Genomic DNA, 18,183 nt, shown 5'->3' with positions numbered 1-18,183 from the left:
ATCAATGAGACAACCTTGATTGGCAAGAAGATCAGCAATCTGATTAGCTTCTCTGAAACAATGTGAAACCTGATAACTATAACCTCCTGAATTATATAATCAATTTTCCAATTGGGAGCCTGAGATTCTTTAATAGCCTGAATTATGATCATAGAATCCCCTTCTATTATAATATTAGTTATGTGCATCATAATAGCCAATCGTAAATAAAAAAGAACAGCTTGAGCTTCTGCAATATTATTAGAGCCATTCGGAATCCTCGCCATGCCTGCAATGATCATATCTCCCAACTGATTTCTTATGACAACCAATCCCAGACACTCCAGGATTTCCCTTGGAAGCGCCATCAAAGTTGAGTTTATAAAAATTTGACTGAGGCCATTTCCCTCTAATCTCCTTTCTATTAACCTTCGTAACTGAATTGCCCAGAAGACTACCTTTCAATGGTAGCTTGACAAGCTTCCAAACCTTCAGAACTTCATTATCCCAGGATGTAAAAGTAGAATGAATCTTTTTATTTTTCAGTGTATATGCATTAACAGCTTCTGATATTGCCACCTTAATTCTTTGTATAACAAACTCCATAGAATTGACAGTGTTAAAACAACATATTTATGAGGAACCCTTAGGATGCTAGTGAAGAGATCAGATGAAAGCCTTATGGAAATTGTTTAAGCAAACATAACAGCTGTGAATGTATAAAAGAATGGAAACTTTAGCGAAGGGAGACATAAGTACTATGAAAAGAACTGGCTTGATAGATACCAGCAAGATTGGAGGGTGGGTCACAATTGTGGAGGGAAAGCTGAAATCAATGGAAGAGAAAGGAGAATTAAGGAAAATAATTAAATAATAAAGGCAGAGGGTGAAATGATTTGTCATCAAATGGATGAGAAACATTTTAGGTTTTGATAATTCATAATTCCCACCAGGAGAAATGTGGATAGACAACAATGAGATAATCTGATTTGTCTTGATTGGCCATAGAAAAACAATGGACAAAGGGGTCAATAACAGAAACATCAATAGAGAAATAGTAAAACTGCAAATAAATTAATTTTAAGAAATGAAATTGTATATAATTCATAATGCGACTTATTAGATAATGAGAATATTATATTTATATTGTGTGCTGGGAGCCATTCAGATGCATTCAGTCCTTCAGTACAGTACATGGCTAAGCCTATAATTTTGACTGTGGATGGATACAAGCTCCCTTACAAGGAGTTATGGATAAGGTATCTTTCTTTGAATTGGTCATCATGCCCCCACCATGATACTGAATACTTGAAACAACCTAAGCAAAAGAAAATTGTCGTATTTCTAAGGCTTAACAGTTTTCTGTAATCTAATTGAGCCAAGGCAAACAGAGAGAAGGTATCGACTCTATCCTATCAATCTAATTCAGCACCGATGCATAGGCTGATATATACTCAGCGATCACTATACAAGGGCACATATAATTATTGTGGAGCAGTGATTTTATTACTGCTGGCAGCGATTAAGTAGTATTTATTAATAATAAGATCTGACTTAATTATGAGCAGCATTCAAAATAATATTGATTACAATATGGTCAGCGATTGCAATTAGTAAAACAAAGATCATGCTGGGAAACATAGATGCAACGATTTGTATATTAGACAAAGACAAACTAAAGGCATAGATAGTGATTAATTGAAGAGGCAGCACAAATCAGCATTGGTTCATTCATGAAAAGGCAGCAAGGCAAGGTGCCCTTTGAAAGGGTTGTAACCAAGTAGAAGACACAACCCTTCGTTTCTTCTAAAGGGGTATACAAGGCAAATCAGCTTTAAAATGAAAGCATCGACACTGATGAGAATCATTATAAATAATCTGCAATCTGTATTCATCAGATCAGATTGGGAATATATATGAACAGCAATCAATAGCAGAATTCCAACTTTGATTGGTATGCATGGGAATGTAAATATGTTTGATGTGTTGACTTGGTGGTCAGCACCTCCTTCGGGGTTCGCGACTTGGCTTAACCGCCTCTTGTGGATCTGGGTAAGTCTGGTGTTTGTAGCGGGCGTTGATAGCTCCAGCTTTTGGCGCAACGACAAACATACCTACAATTGGTATCAGAGCCTTGGGTCATGGGTTTGAATCCCGAGAGGTCTCCTTCATTCCGTCGGTGTGGAACCCTCAGTCGGTGCTAAGGGGGACATTGTTGACTTGGTGGTCAGCACCTCCTTCGGGGTTCACGATATGGCTTAACCACCTCCCGTAGATCTGGGTAAGTTTGGCGTTTGTAGCGGACGTTGGTAGCTTGAGCTTTTGGTGCAACAACAAACATACCTACATGACGTATATGTATAGTGGTATGCAATAGGGAAAAATGTCATTATACATATATATTCTTTAATATAACTTTAACTAAGATATTAATAAGTTTGTTAATCTATTATGTTTCTTAATTAATATATTTATCTATTCCTTCCCTACAAGCAATCATACGTGGAATGGAAGGAAGTATGTTAGGGAGAGGCAGTAGATTGGTTCCCTCGAATTATGTAGGCCACCCCAAGTGATGGAATTGTCTTAGTTGGATGTTTTTTCCATTTGTGGGCCAAGGGGCGAGTTGTCTTAGTTGGATGCTCTTGGGCTTAATTGCGCTGAATAGTCTTCAGATGCCCTTTTTGTGGTTTTTCTCTCCAAATTCTACTATGGCTGGTTATGGGGAATAAGCTAGGGTTTAGGTTCTAATAGCAAATTTATTTATCATTTCATGTGATGCTAATTGTTCATTAACTCTCAAGCTCAATAACTTTTAAACGAGTTAACTTCAGAATGCTATTGGTAAAATGAATTATATTGTTGGAATTGTTAATTTTGGGCAAAAACAGGTCTATCCCAATTTGAGGACATTACATTGGTGATCCCTCATTTTAGACTCATCTGCTATTTACAGTGTATGCATATTCCACTAAAATAGATAAGAGGTCTCTTTTAATCCTTTCTTTGAACAAAGTTACTAAAATTTCTCATGAAGCAATTTATGAGTGTAGTTGATCTTCTTGAAGGCTGGCACTAGACTGGAGATGCCCTAATCAAGACAAAACAATTGAAGAAAAGCTACTCTAAAGTATTGTAAAATATCTCCTTTTGTTTTCATAGCTTCTGGCCTAAATAAATGTATTGCTTTCAGTAACTTGATAGTGCAAGATAATGGAGATATAGGTCATCGGATTTTGAATATTTTGAGAAATCTGCAAAGGTAAAGGTCAGGAATGAATTTGATGCTAAAAGGCTCCACACCTTGAGGAAAATGATCTCAAATGATAGACCCACATTAAGTAATTGTGTGAAAAGCATGCAGGATGCAATAACCGTAGGTGGAAACTTGTATAAATCATGCTTATCCCTGAACAAGTTCACTGCGGATATTGAGAAGAAGTCTTAGGAGTACAAGGATCAGTTGGAAAGCTTATCTCAGTCAGTTGATCCTCTGTCAAATTCATTAAGCCAACATGAAAATCAGGTAATTTCATTGCTTGAGAAGATTCAGAGTTTGAGCTATGATCGAGAAAGGTTAATTGACAGAGTTGGAGAACTTAGGAGTCATATTGTCCCTAAGTTGGATATAATGCTAAATGCTCTTCAAGATGCTCAGAGTGCGACATATGATCCAGATGATATCAAGACCACAGAAGCGCAGTCTTATCTTCTCAGTGGGTTTATAACAGTTTTTGAGAATTTGCTAAAGGGTTGGGATAGTCACTTGAACTCTTTGAAGAATCTGTATGTAGATATCTTCAAGTTTTTGTGAAGATTGTATAACATTTTTGGCCTCAATCGTTGATTTCCGGGATCCTACCTTTGTCATTGATGTCAAAGGGGGAGTGTATAGGAGTGTATCGGAGTGAAAAATGTTGATCTTAGGGGAAGATCTTTGATTCTTTGGAATCCGGTGATCAACTTTTTGGTTGCAGTGTATATATTTTGGTTTTTATCCGACACGTAGTCATTTTTCACTAAGTGTTGCCATCAATGCCAAAGAGGGAGATTGTTGGCAAGAGACACTGCATGTTGAGATGTTGTCATTGATGGCAACTCATAACAGAATTGGCATCCGCACTTCATGTTTTCATCATTCCGAAAGATCTATTGGAAATTGATCAAATATTTGTGAGGTCCGGTGAGAATGTATCCGGTAGAGTGTACAGTGTTTTGGTTGGCGGATTATTTTGGTTGAGTATTTTGCTTTGCGGATTTGGGAGATGTATTATGGATATGCAATTTACCTTATTCCAGGTTTGTGGCCTCCGGTGTTAAGTTTTGTGTAAGTTAGAAGATCCTGTAATCATGTTTTTGGCTAGAACAATGGTTACCTATGGTAACATGTGGTAATTCAGTATGCGGATCTTGCGGATCGATTTTTGCTATTTTTTGTGTTCAAGGTTGGTAAGACGACCTGTGGGAAGCCTGTGGACATTTTGTTTTGGTCCGCTTAGTTGTTTTTGGATCAAATTGACCCGACTTGCGTACACATTTCATCTTTTGTGACGCGTTCTTGAAGTCGACTTGGTGGTGACCTACATTGGTGATGCAAATATATAAGACAAGTTTATTTGATCATTTTGATGATCAATGATTGTGTGGGATGTGTGTATGAGCGATTATGCACTGTTTCACGTGCGCAAGGTGAAGATTAGTGCTTCGGTATGTTGTAGAATATTAGAATAGAGCAATATTGTAGAGCAGAGTAAGAATATGTTTTGTGCTTAACCAGAACTATATCCAAGCATTTGTTGATGCTACTTCATAGTTCAAACTTCATTGTAATCTCTTACAAACATTTGTAAGGCAGTGAACCTTCCGGGTTGTAGCCCTTAGTGTAAACATTGAGCAGTGAGCTTTAGGAAGTGTGCCTGAATGCATCTGCATTCCCCTTATGTAATATTTTTTATACTTTTGACAGAGTATACTAATATTGTGGGTTTGAATCCCACTATGGTTTTTCCCTTAACTGGGTTTCCACGTAAAAATCTTGGTGTTATGGTGTTGCTGATCTTTGCTTTGTATTTCTGGACTTTAATTTCCTTCATATGCATTAAGTGGTTTAAAGAAAGTTAAAAATTGTAGAACACTAATTCACCCCCCCTCTTAGTGTTACTTGATTCCAACATATGCTACAATGTGGACATGGAGATTCAAGTGGATCTCTTCCATATATTTGTGGCTCAATACTTGTTCATTCTCACAATCCACTGGTTTATGATTTAAAGTTTATTTAGAAGGATTTACTATTTCCCTCTGTTAGCTTGACACAAAAACAGCCTCCCGAGGTGCAACAAATGTGGTAAATCCCTCTATTTGGGTGGATGGATTTGATTGTTCAAGCTTAGAAAAAAACTACGTTCTTGCTCTTGCATGATCCTCCACTTCCCTTTGAGAATTGTGGAAAGATTTTTAGTATTGTTTATTTCCAGAAATGTTGGCATTCAAATGTAGTGGTTATCCTTAGATGTGCATCAAATTATACTTATCCACGGTTTGAAGGGGACTTTGTGTTGAAGGCAACTCCGTTTTGTACACAAAATTAAATGAGGCTTTCACTAGTGTTAAATAACCACCGAAGAATATTCTTGTACAGTGGATTTTATATGTCAAATAGTAGATGGGGGAAGGATAGTTGTCATTTTTTTGGTCTAGCATCAAGTTTTCATGGATTTAGAAAGAGTACTTGATGGTACCGCAATAACTATACAGTTAGGGATCTTGTTACGCTGAGAGACGTCTACAATCAGAGAATGGATTCGTCTTTGTTGACAGTTGCAGCAATAGTAAATAGCTAAAACCCAATAATAACAAATAGAGTCTTTTTCCACATTTCAGCATGTATAAGAACTGTTAGATTAAAATAAAAAACCTCCACTGTGCTAAATGGAATAGACAATGCCATATGATTATGAAATGGGTGAGAGTAGACATATTAAAAACTACTTTGCCGGGTTCTACAAGGGGACCCCCTGGGTCCTAGTCTAGTTCCTCGAGGTCCAGGTCCAGGTCTGGTTCCCTATTTGTTCAGCCTTGCAAATCGAAGAAGAATTTCAACAACTTTCAAGGAACCCAGGCCAAATTTGGTGCAAAAGCAATTTTTTTTTGGCCTAAAAGGCAAATCCAACCCCCCCAACCCTAACTTGACCTCTTTAAACACCAAAAAGGTAGAACTTATTTTATTTTTGCACAATAGAACAAAAAACAAAACTTCTTTGCTCCATTGCTGAACTTTGTTTTTTGCTTGCCATTTCTTAAGGAGAGTTGAAGATTGATCATTGCTTGTTCCTAGCTAATTCTTGTGCTACTCCTATGTGGTTGCAAGTGTAGATTCATTCTCAATGACATTGAAGAGGAAGATTTCAACAAAAGAGGTAGGTTTTTGTTGTTCTTTGTATTTTTAAAAAAAATTCCTTGCATTTTTTTACAAATTGAAATGAGCTCTTTAGTTTTGTTTTATTTTTTCATTTTGGTTTGTAGAATGGCAAGTGCTTCTAGTGCTGGGAACAAACCCCTCTTTAAAATGGACCCAAACCCTCCACCTTGGAAATATGTGGAAATGGTAGAACAACTTCTAGGTAGAGGAGGTTTTCTTTGGATTTGTTCTCATTGCAAAAAAACATATAAGAGCTCATACAGTCGAGTGAAAGCACATTTGTGTTTTATCCCTAAAAAAGGCATCAAATTTGCCTAGGAAAGCCAAAAGGTAAAGGCCTTCTTGTAGAGGCACAAGTATTGGCATATATTGAAGAGAAAGCAAAAGAAGACAAAGCAGTTGGGAAACAATCTTCTCATCCTTTGGCAAAGAGTAAGACTAAGAAAGGATCGATGGCCACTCTATCACCTTCCAATCTTGAACATATAGAGGGCCTTCTATTCTTGTTTATACCTCAAGAACAACCCGTACAATCATATCAGAGAGTAAAGGGATTGTTGGAAACATCATTTCACAATGAGGGTAGATATATTGCTAAGCAAGACATAGCTAGATCCATCTATGCTAATGGATTGGCATTTAATGTTCACTTACCTTATTGGCAAAAAATGGCGAGATCAATTAATGAGGCTCCAAATGGCTTAAAGGGCCTTTTGGCAAAGAGTAAGACTAAGAAACCATCGATGGCTTCTCCATCACCTTTCAATCTTGAACATATAGAGGGTCATCCATTCTTGTCTATACCTCAAGAACAACTTGTATAGTCACATCAGAGAGCAAAGGGATTGTTGGAAACACCGTTTCACAATGAGGGTAGATATATTGTTGAGCAAGACATAGCTAGATGCATCTATGCTAATGGGTTGGCATTTAATGTTGTTCACTCACATTATTTGTAAAAAATGGTAAAGATCAATTAATGAGGCTCCAAATGGGTTAAAGGGCCTATGTTATGAGAAGGTGCATGCTTCCTTATTGGAAAAAGAGGTGAAATATGTAGAGGACTCCTTGAAGCCCATCAAGAATTCATGAATCAAAATAGGGGTATCCATCATAGTTGGAAGACTCATGGGACTCGCCACAGACTCGCCAAGATACACGAGTCTATTGGTGGGCCGAGTCGACTCGCCAAGGACTCGCGAGCTGAGTCCAGACAAGTCCTAGCACAATATTCACGAGTCTGTGCCAAGGGCTCGCGCGAGTCCTAAGTCAGGACTCGCGAGTCCGACTTAAAGACTTGTGATGCACAAAAACACGCCCAACAAAAGAGATAAGAACATGTAAAAAATTATCGTAATCTTTTTTTTTTCAAGTCAGTCTCATTCTCTTCATCAAAATATATACATGAAATATAACATTTAAGTATAAGAAAGTTAAAGTATAAGAAGTCACATTTCAATTTCTTTTTCCTTTCTTATACTTTAAGTTATATTTCATGTATATATTGGTAGGATGTTTGAGTGTGGTTTCAGATCTCTAGGATGTATAATGCAAATTCTAGGTTTTAGAAGATCTTTTAAATTTTAAGACAGTCAAATTTCAGTAATCAGTAGGCTTCTATTAGCATTCTCTCGCTCTCTATATCTCACTCACTTTATTTGCCCTGAATTTTAGACCTATCTATCTCCCTATCACTCTTCCTCTATCCCCTCTCTCTACCACTCTCTATCTCACTCTCTCCTCTCTCCCCCAAGATCTAGACCTATCTCTCTACCCTTCTCTCTCTCTCTCTCTCTCACCCTCAGACCCCAGCAAGTGGTGCTACCCTCAACCTAATTTTGGCGAGTTGGAGAAGCCACATCGGACTCCTAGAACTAGACCCTCTAGTTCTATTTCTCCCTTGGTTTTTGCTAGAGTTGGGAAGAGGAAGATGTAGTCTTCTCTTTAGTTTGTTCATTGCTATTTTTCAGATTTGGACATATCATTATATGTAATTTTGTAAAGATTTATAAACTTATGATATTGTTATACATTTTATAGTTTGAAACTGAGTATGAATGATGAAATTTCGAATATTGAGTGTTTGGAGATCTTATGACGTGTAATGTTTCAATCATGGCTCTTATGTTCTCTAAATGCATTAATTTCTTTTTTTTTTGTAAAACTACGTTTTTTTTTTGCCGAGTCCTTTCCTGAGTTTTTGCTGAGTTCGAGTCTGAGTCCAATTTTTTGGGCTGTTGAGTCCGTGGCGAGTCTGAGTTTTCCAACTATGGTGTCCATCATATCTGATGGATGGAAAGATGCAATAAATTGCCCATTGATCAACGTTATTGCAATGTCCCCTAAAGGGCCTAAAGGGGCAATGTTTTTGAGAGTAGTGGATTGTGAAGGGCAGGTGAAAGATGGACGGTCCATTTATTGCTAATATTCCTTTTCCAAGCCATTAAGGAAGTTGGCCCTCAAAATGTTCAAGTGGTAGCAAAAAATGCCAAAAATTGTAAGACTGTTGGGTTATTGGTTGAGGAGTGCTATCTTTTGGACACCTTGTTCTATCCACTCACTCAACCTAATGTTGCAAAAATTGGCAACAAAGTTGATTGGATCAAACAGGTGTATGCTGAGGCCGCAAGGAGATTCAAATGTTTATCACCAACCATATGTCGCAAAGCATATTTAGACAATTCTTGAGATTGGAGCTAATGAAGGTTAGTTAATTTTAAATTTATTATTTAGTTGAATAATAAACATGTTTAGCAAACTTTTAATTTATTTTTTTCTTATTTTGATTTTGAAATAGGTTGTTGAGATCTGTTTTGCCTCCAACACACTTGTGTTGAGACGACTTGCGGAAGTTCGTGAGGCACTAGCTAGCATGGTAATCAACCTTAATTGGAGCATATGGAGGCAATCTAGCACAACAAGGGCAACAAACATTAAGAGAATGATACTTAGATGACTCTTGGTGGCATCGTGCTGAGTATCTCTTGAATTTCTTTAAGCCTATATTGAGCATGATGCGTTACACTGACATGGATAGATCTTGTTTGGTTGAGGTATATGATGGCATCGAATCAATGATCGAGAAGATGAAAGTCATCATAAATGAAAAAGAGCAAGATCTAGAAGGAACATTCTTCAAACAACTACAAAAAATCATTGTGTAGAGATGGAACAAATTGACCACTCCATTGTATCTCATTGCCTTTGCATCGAGTTTGAAGTATTATAGTCAAGAGCTCCTTACTGGCACATGAGTTTGCCCATATAGAGATCGTGAAGTTGGAAAAGGGTACAAGGCAGCCTGCCATAGACTTTTTCCCCAAGACCGATGACCTACAGTTAGGGTTGAATTCATGAGTTTTATCAAGCACAAATGATTGTGGTCTTGAAGCTCTTTGGGACAAGAGTAGGGTGCCTGCTCATAATTGGTGGTACTTCCATGGAGAAGCATACTAGCACCTACAACCTACTGCCATCAAAATTTTATCGCAAATAAGTTCTTAGTTATTAAAAAAAATCTTCTATCTTGCTTATATTTTATTTTTATTTATAACTCTTAACTCTCTAATTTCAAAATATTGATAGGTTGCTAGTTCATCTTCATCCAAGAGGAATTCAAGCACATACTCCTTCATCCACTCAATAAAGTGTAATAGATTACACTCCAAAAAGGCAGAGGAATTGGTCTTTGTACATTCAAACTTGTGGCTCCTCACACACAAAGAAAATGCCTACAAACAAGGGGAGACAAAGCAATGGGATATTGATCTAGAGCATGCCGATTTTAATGATTCAGTTTCTCGCTTTGCTGCACTTGGAGTTGATGACCATGAGCTACCTAGTGATCATTAGATTGAGTATGCTAGTACCGCTGCCAATGCTAATGCTAGTGTTAGTGCCAATGCCAATGCCAGTGCCACTGTTTGTGGTTCCACTTTACCATGACATATGGATGATGATGATATTTTTGATGACCCATATGATATTTGATTAGTGATGGCTGATTGTTGACACTTGACATTATTATTTTTGAACTAAAAAATTAACATGGTGGTGTATTTGAAAAAACAGAATGGTAAAAAATTGATTGATTTACTCGTAGGTGGGCACATACACATATATAGGGAGATATACAGTTGGTATAATTGTATGATATCCAAACTTGTCATAACCGCTAACTGCAATATAATAGAACATTTCATAGTTACGCCAACATTCCCCTCCTTATTACATTGATCCTAAAACTTGTCTTAGGGACCCCCCTTAAGGCTTACAAAACAAAAACATGCTGATTACATAATATGAATACATTATTTTGGAAGATCTTCTATTGAAGAAGCAAATCCGGAGCCAAGCAGGGCTCTATCAAGTTGTCTCTTGACCCTTGGAAAGGTGTAGCTTTGAGTTGTGTTCTTAAGCTCTCAGTCCCGAACTCTCAAATCATAGTCTTGAATTATTAAACAATGATCCCTAAGAGATATGACATATCTCTATCATTGTCTAATGACCACGAAAGAGTATAATTCTCGATCATATACTCTGAAGCTCGGTCGACAACAATCCATAATGAGCTCAACACCAAATCTCAAACCCGTCTCTAAAATATAGCCTTCACAACACATGTATTCTTCAAATTTGTTAGCATGAAAAGGAAAACTAAAAGCAAGAAATACCTGTTAGGATAATCGGTGAACAACTGAGAGGGGGGGGGGGGTGAATAAGTTGTTAACAAATTATATCATTTAATCCACTTAATAACCTTTAACCAGATTAAGTACCGGTAAAGCAGAAACAAATACCGGTAAACAATACAAATTAACAATAAAACAGATAATCAACACAATGCAACCATACCAAATAACACCATGATTTGTACGTGGAAAACCCGGAAAGGGAAAAACCACGGTGGGAAGCCTACCCACAGTCAGATGATACTTCTGCAGAAAGTATGTGATACAATGAGGGGCTTGCATATGCAGGAAGGCACACCGCCTAGAGCGAATTGCTCATTACAAAAGAGTCTTACTGACTATAGAGAGGCAACAACCATCTCAAGATAAATGGACAACAATCCAGAATAATGAACTGCTAGAGATAGCATCTACCATGCCTGATTACAATCCCAATTAAGCTCAATACCAGAGGCCTTTGATCTCTTCCTTAATCCCAATTCGATCACCTATGATCGACCAAATCTCCTTCACATATGATATTGCATTTCAAGACCACGACCACGAACATGATCTACAATGAGATCTTACATCAATTTATACCAACCCTAAGGCCTAAACCAATTAGGTCAGCCACCTAAAAGATATTACAATATGATCATTACATAAATTCATATTACAATGATATGCCATGTCGGTTTAAGACCAAAACAATAATAACCAATTCATAGAACATCCCGAACATCCCAGTAACATGTAGAGTACACATTAACATGATACTGGTCCATAACCTAGAAAGGTACCAGACCTATTTTGGGTCCACCATGCCAAAGAAATGTCTTCAAGCAGTTGAAGCACGATCAAAGAACATCTTCAGCATCCTGAAATCCATGAAGAAGCTGCACCAACACCACTTATGCATCCTATCAAGATTCCTCAGTGAAAGCTCTGTCGGTTAAACCTTAAACCAATGCTGGTATGGGTTTACAAGAGTGTATGATAACATCTGATTACCAAGTCAATACCAACTGACCAAAAATGCTCAAGGAGCATATAACACATGAAATCAAACATACTCCATTGATCCAATCATGCCGGAAGTGTCCAATAGATAATCTCTTCTGCCAGTAACACTAGATCTTCTACCGGTAACCAAAACCCATATGCCGGTAACCAACCATAACAACTAGTGTTGACATCAGTGACAAAACATCAATGTAACACATAATCAATTCATCCATAATGCCAACAATCTCCCCCTTTGGCATTGATGGCAACACTAGATGTGAAAAACATCTAAGTACCAAAAAATGCCAAACAAGTCTCCCCTTGTGGAAGAAAACCAACAATCTCTTGAATATCAGAAACTCTCCCCCTTTGAATGATATCTCTGTAAAGTTTTGAGTTTATTTTCACATCATTATCTCTCCCACTTTGACATTAATGCCAAAAATCTGACACAAATATCAAAGCAAGAATATAAACCTCTAAATCTCAAAGCTGACTAGTCCCCTTGAGTAGTAGCACCACTCATCAGTGCCAAAATGAATGATGTCTCTGATAATGCATGCCAGACTGATGACAAACTGCATCAATCAAGTCTCTGCCAGAGGGGCAAAAACCCCTAACCTGTCTCTCAAATACTCAAATGATTCCTTAGACAACGGTTTAGTGAATATATCTGCAATCTGTTCTTTAGTGTTCACATAAACCAATTTGATTTCCTTTCCTTCTACCTTGTCCTTCAAAAAGTTATACTTTATTATATTTGCTTAGTCTTAGAGTGAAATACTAGATTTTTAGACATGTCAATAGCTATAGAGTTATCACAGTAGATAACTGCCAGTTCACTATAATTTACCCTGATATCCTTCAACATTTGCTTCATCCACAAGACTTGAGTGCAATTAGTTGCTGCTGCAACATACTCAGCTTTTGCAGTAGATAAAAAAATGCATGACTATTTTTTGCTGATCCATGAAACCAATTTCTTTCCAAGAAAGAAAGCTCCACCATAAGTTCTCTTCCTGTCATCAGTATCTCTTGCCCAATCTGAGTCAATATATGCACATAAAGTGAAATCATCATTTTTAGAATACCATAAGCCATATTCTGTTGTTCCTTGCAAATACCGGAATATCCTTTTTACTGCACATTCATGTTTTTCTTTAGGATTACTTTGATATCTAGAAACAATACTTACTGCATTCATAGTATTCAGTCTAGTCTGAGTCAAATATAACAAACCACCAATCATAGACTTATACCTTGTCGGATTTACCGGTGTAGAAGTATCCTTGATAGATAATTTCTCACTTGTCAGCATAGGAGTACTTACCGGTTTGGAATTATCCATACCAAATTTCTTCAACAATTCCTTCAAATACTTAGTTTGACAGATAAAAATGCCTTTGTCAGTTTGAGTAATTTGCAAACCTAAGAAAAATCTCATTTCACCAATCACGGACATTTCAAATTCATTCTTCATATTGTTAGCAAATTTCATGCACAATTTATCTCCTCCTCCAAAAATGATATCATCAACAAATACTTCAATAATCATAATATCATCATCAATGATCTTATAATATAAATTACTATCAACACTGCCTTTAGTAAAATTAAGCTTCAAAAGATATTTATCCAACCTTGCATACCAAGCTCTAGGAGCTTGTTTCAATCCATATAAAGCTTTCTTCAATCTGCAAACCATATCTTTATCATCTGTCAGCGAAAATCCATTAGGTTGCTTAATCTATACTTCTTCCTCAAGTTCACCATTCAAAAATGCACATTTAACATCCATTTGATAAACCTTATAGTTCTTATAAGCTGCATAGGCAAGAAATAGTCTAACAACTTCAATTCTAGCTACACGTGCAAATGTCTCATCATAATCAATTCCTTCCATTTGAGAATATCCTTTACAAACCAATCTAGCTTTGTTTCTTACAACTTGACCATCCTCATTAAGCTTATTCCTAAAAACCCATTTAGTTCCCGTAACATTCTTATTTTTAGGTTGGGGAACTAAATACCAAGTCTCATTATTCTCTATATGATCTAATTCATCTTCCATAACTTTCAACCAATGTTTATCCTTACAAGCTTCAATAACAGATGTCGGTTCAATTTGAGAAATAAGACATACCTCTTCATTTGCCAATCTTCTTCTTGTCATAACTCCCTTGTTCCTATATCCAATGATTTGATCTTCAAAATGATTTAATCTTACATACCTTGGTGTCTTCTGTACTTCAGGTTCACTGCTCTGATCATCAGTTACAGTTGAATTTTTTGATTGTGCCGGTGTAAGTGTCTCAGTTTCCTGTACCGGTTGAGGCATTGCTGGTTTAGTTATGATCATTTCCACTGCCGGTTCCCTATCATATGATATAGATTGATTTCTATACTGCTCATCCACTTTCACATTAGCACTCTCCATATTTTTCTGCAATCTTTTGTTATAACATCTATATGCTTTTCTTTGAATTGAATAACCAAGAAATATCCCTTCATCACATCTAGGATTAAACTTTCCAATTGAATCATCTCTTTTGATATAGCATTTACTTCCAAAAATTCTGAAATATTTAACAATAGGTGTATGTCCAAACCATAATTCATAAGGGGTCTTACTGGTTTCACCTTTGATGTGAACTCTGTTGAATGTGTAGTCTTTTGTACTCACTGCTTCTCTCCAGTAGATGTGAGGCAATTTGGTTTCCATCATCATAGATCTTGCTGCATCCAAAATGGTTCTGTTCTTTCTTTCCACTACATTCTACTGAGGAGTCCGAGGTGCAGATAACTGTCTCCTAATACCATTTGTCTCACAATAACTGTTAAATTCACGAGAAGTGAACTCACCGCCTTGATCTGCTCTTAGACATTTGATTTTCAATCCAGTTTCATTTTCAACTTTTGCTTTAAAGATCTTGAATTTCTCAAAGGCTTCAAACTTCTCTCTAAGAAAAGTCACCCACATCATTCTAGAATAGTCATCAATAATCAACATGAAATACCTATCACCTTGAAAACTTCGAGTCCTTGCTAGACCACATAAGTCAGTGTGAATCAAATCAAATACATCAATAGATTTATCATGTATGCTCTTAAAAGAAGTTCTAACTTGCTTTCCCAATTGACATTCCTTATATACTGGATTATGAGGCTTCATAATCTTAGGTATATCTCTAACCTCCTTAGCTGAACTGATCTTAACAATACAATCAAAATTAACATGACACAACCTCTTATGCCATAACCAACTCTCATCAATATGAGCAATCAAACATGTCTTATTACTAGTGTTCAAGTGAAAGATATTACGTCCAGTCTGAATACCGGTTGCAATCTCCAAACCAGTCTTGTTAATGATTTTGCATTTTCTATCTTTAAACTGAAGTTGGAAACCCTTGTCCACCAATTAACCAACACTCAAAAGATTATGCTTTAAACCTTCTACATAATAGACATTATCAGTATTATGCTTGCCATCCAGAGAAATAATACCTCTACCTTTGATCATACATGCTTTGTCATCTCCAAATTTGACTTGACCACCATTGTATTTTTGTAGGGACAATTTTTTTTTCTTATCACCAGTCATATGATGTGAGCATCCACTATCAATTACCTATTCATCCTTATCTTCAACTTTTGCTGCCAGGGCCTTTTCTTCATTTATGATAGCCGGTTTCGGTTCATCTTCTTTTAAAACATAGAACACCCATTCCTTTCCATTGCCAGATCCACTAGCAGAGTCTTCTACCGGTTCATCTCCAGAGTCATCACTTACTCCTTCCTCATCCTCTATGTAGCATTGTTTACTTTTCTTGAATCTATATCTGTTCTGGTTAGGCTTAAATGATTTCTTAACTCTTTCCTCAAACCTTGCATTCCTTTCAGGGCATCTAGATGCAAAATGACCAATCTTATTACATGCAAAACATTTAAAAGGTGCTTTTCCTTCATACTCACTTCTTGTTGGTCCTTTAGGTATTCGTCTAGCAAATAAGGCTTCAAGTTGCTCAAATTCTTCATCTTCTTTCCTCATGTCTTCCAATTCTTTTGCATATAGGACTTTTCAATCACTTTTGCCGGTGGATGATGATGATGATGCATGAAAATCAAGTTCAAACTTTATAGCTCCAGAAGATCCAAATTCTTCAAGCTCAAAAGCAGATATTTTCCCAATCAGAATGTCTCTGTTAACTGAAGAGTTAGCCATTGTTATCAACTCATTAATTGCAGTTGCCTTCATCTTGTAAGTCGGTGGAAGGGCTCTCAAGACTTTGGAAACTATTTCATCTTCACTCAGAAATCCTCCACAACATTGAATTTCCATAACAATCTCATTTACTCTTTCCATAAACACAACAATTCTTTCATTATCTTCTATCTTCAAGTTTTCATATCTTACCCGGTAACCATCAAGTTTAGCAATTTTGACAGTAGGATCACCTTCATTCAGAGTTTGCAATTTATCCCACATAACCTTAGCCGATGATTTATCAGTCAATCCCATGATCTGCTAACCAGTAAGTACACACAAGAGGGCTTCTCTAGCTCTGCAATCATTTTCAATATTCTTATCTAAGTCTGTAGGAGCAGGATTGCCAGATGCCAGATCATAAGGTGTGTATCCTTTCTCAGTGATCTCCCAAATATTCTTGCCAAGACATCTAAGATGAGTCTTCATTCGAATTTTATATATCCCATAATTTGTTCCATCAAGCTTAGAGATTTCTCTTCTGAAAATAGTTGCCAGTGGATTTGAAGTGTTAGCTGCCATAGGATCTACCTCAAGTGGTTAAGCTTCTGCAAAAGAGGACCATATCTCTGATACCAATTGTTAGGATAACCGGTGAACAACTAAGAGGGGGGGTGAATCAGTTGTTAACAGATTATATCATTTAATCTACTTAATAACCTTTAACCAGATTAAGTACCGGTAAAGAAGAAACAGATACCGGTAAACAATATAACTTAACAATAAAAAAAATAATCAACACAATGCAACCATACCACATAACACCATGATTTGTACGTGGAAAACCCGGAAAGGGAAAAACCGTGGTGGGAAGCCTACCCACAGTCAGATGATACTTCTATAGAAAGTATGTGATACAATGAGGTGAGGGGCTTGCACATGCAGGAAGGCACACTGCCTAGAGCGTACTGCTCATTACTAAAGAGTCTCACTGACTATAGAGAGGTTATAACCACCTCAAGATAAATGGACAACAATCCAGAATAATGAACTGCTAGAGATAACATCTACCATGTCTGATTACAGTCCCGGTTAAGCTCAATACCGGAGGCCTTTGACCTCTTCCTTAACCCCAAATCGATCACCTATGATCGACCAAATCTCCTTCGCATATGATATTACATTTCAAGACAACGAACATCTTTTTCATTCCCATCCTATGATCTACAATGAGATCTGACATCATTTTATACCAACCTTGAGGCCTAAACCAATTAGGTCGGCCACCTAAAAGATATTACAATAAGATCATTACATAAATCCATATTACAATGATATGTCATGTCGGCTTAAGACCAAAACAACAATAACCAATTCATAGAACATCTCAAAACATCCCGGTAACGTGTAGAGTACACGTTAACATGATACCGATCCATAACCTAGATAGGCACCAGACTTATTCTAGGTCCATCATGCCAAAGCAATGTCTTCAAGCAGTTGAGGCATGATCAAAGAACATCTTCAGCATCCTGAAATCCATCTAGAAGTCGCACCAACACCACTTATGCATCCTGTCAAGATTCCTCAGTAAAAGCTTTGCCGGTTAAACCTTAAACCAATGCCGGTAAGGGTTTACAAGAGTGTATGATAGCATCTGATTACCAAACCAATACCAACTGACCAAAACATGCTCAAGGAACATGTAACTCATGAAATCAAACATACTCCATTGATTCAATCATGTCGAAAGTGTCAAACAGATAGTCTCTAGTGTTGACATCAATGACAAAACATCAATGTAACACATAATCAATTCATCCATAATGCCAACAATACCAAAATAAAAAAATGCTTCTCAAGCAAAACATCATCTCAAAGCCTCTAAAATGACATCA

The sequence above is a fragment of the Cryptomeria japonica genome, chromosome 3 (assembly GCF_030272615.1).
Source record: "Cryptomeria japonica chromosome 3, Sugi_1.0, whole genome shotgun sequence".
NCBI classification, from domain to species: Eukaryota; Viridiplantae; Streptophyta; class Pinopsida; order Cupressales; family Cupressaceae; genus Cryptomeria; species Cryptomeria japonica.
Note: the sequence above shows the minus strand (reverse complement) of the source record.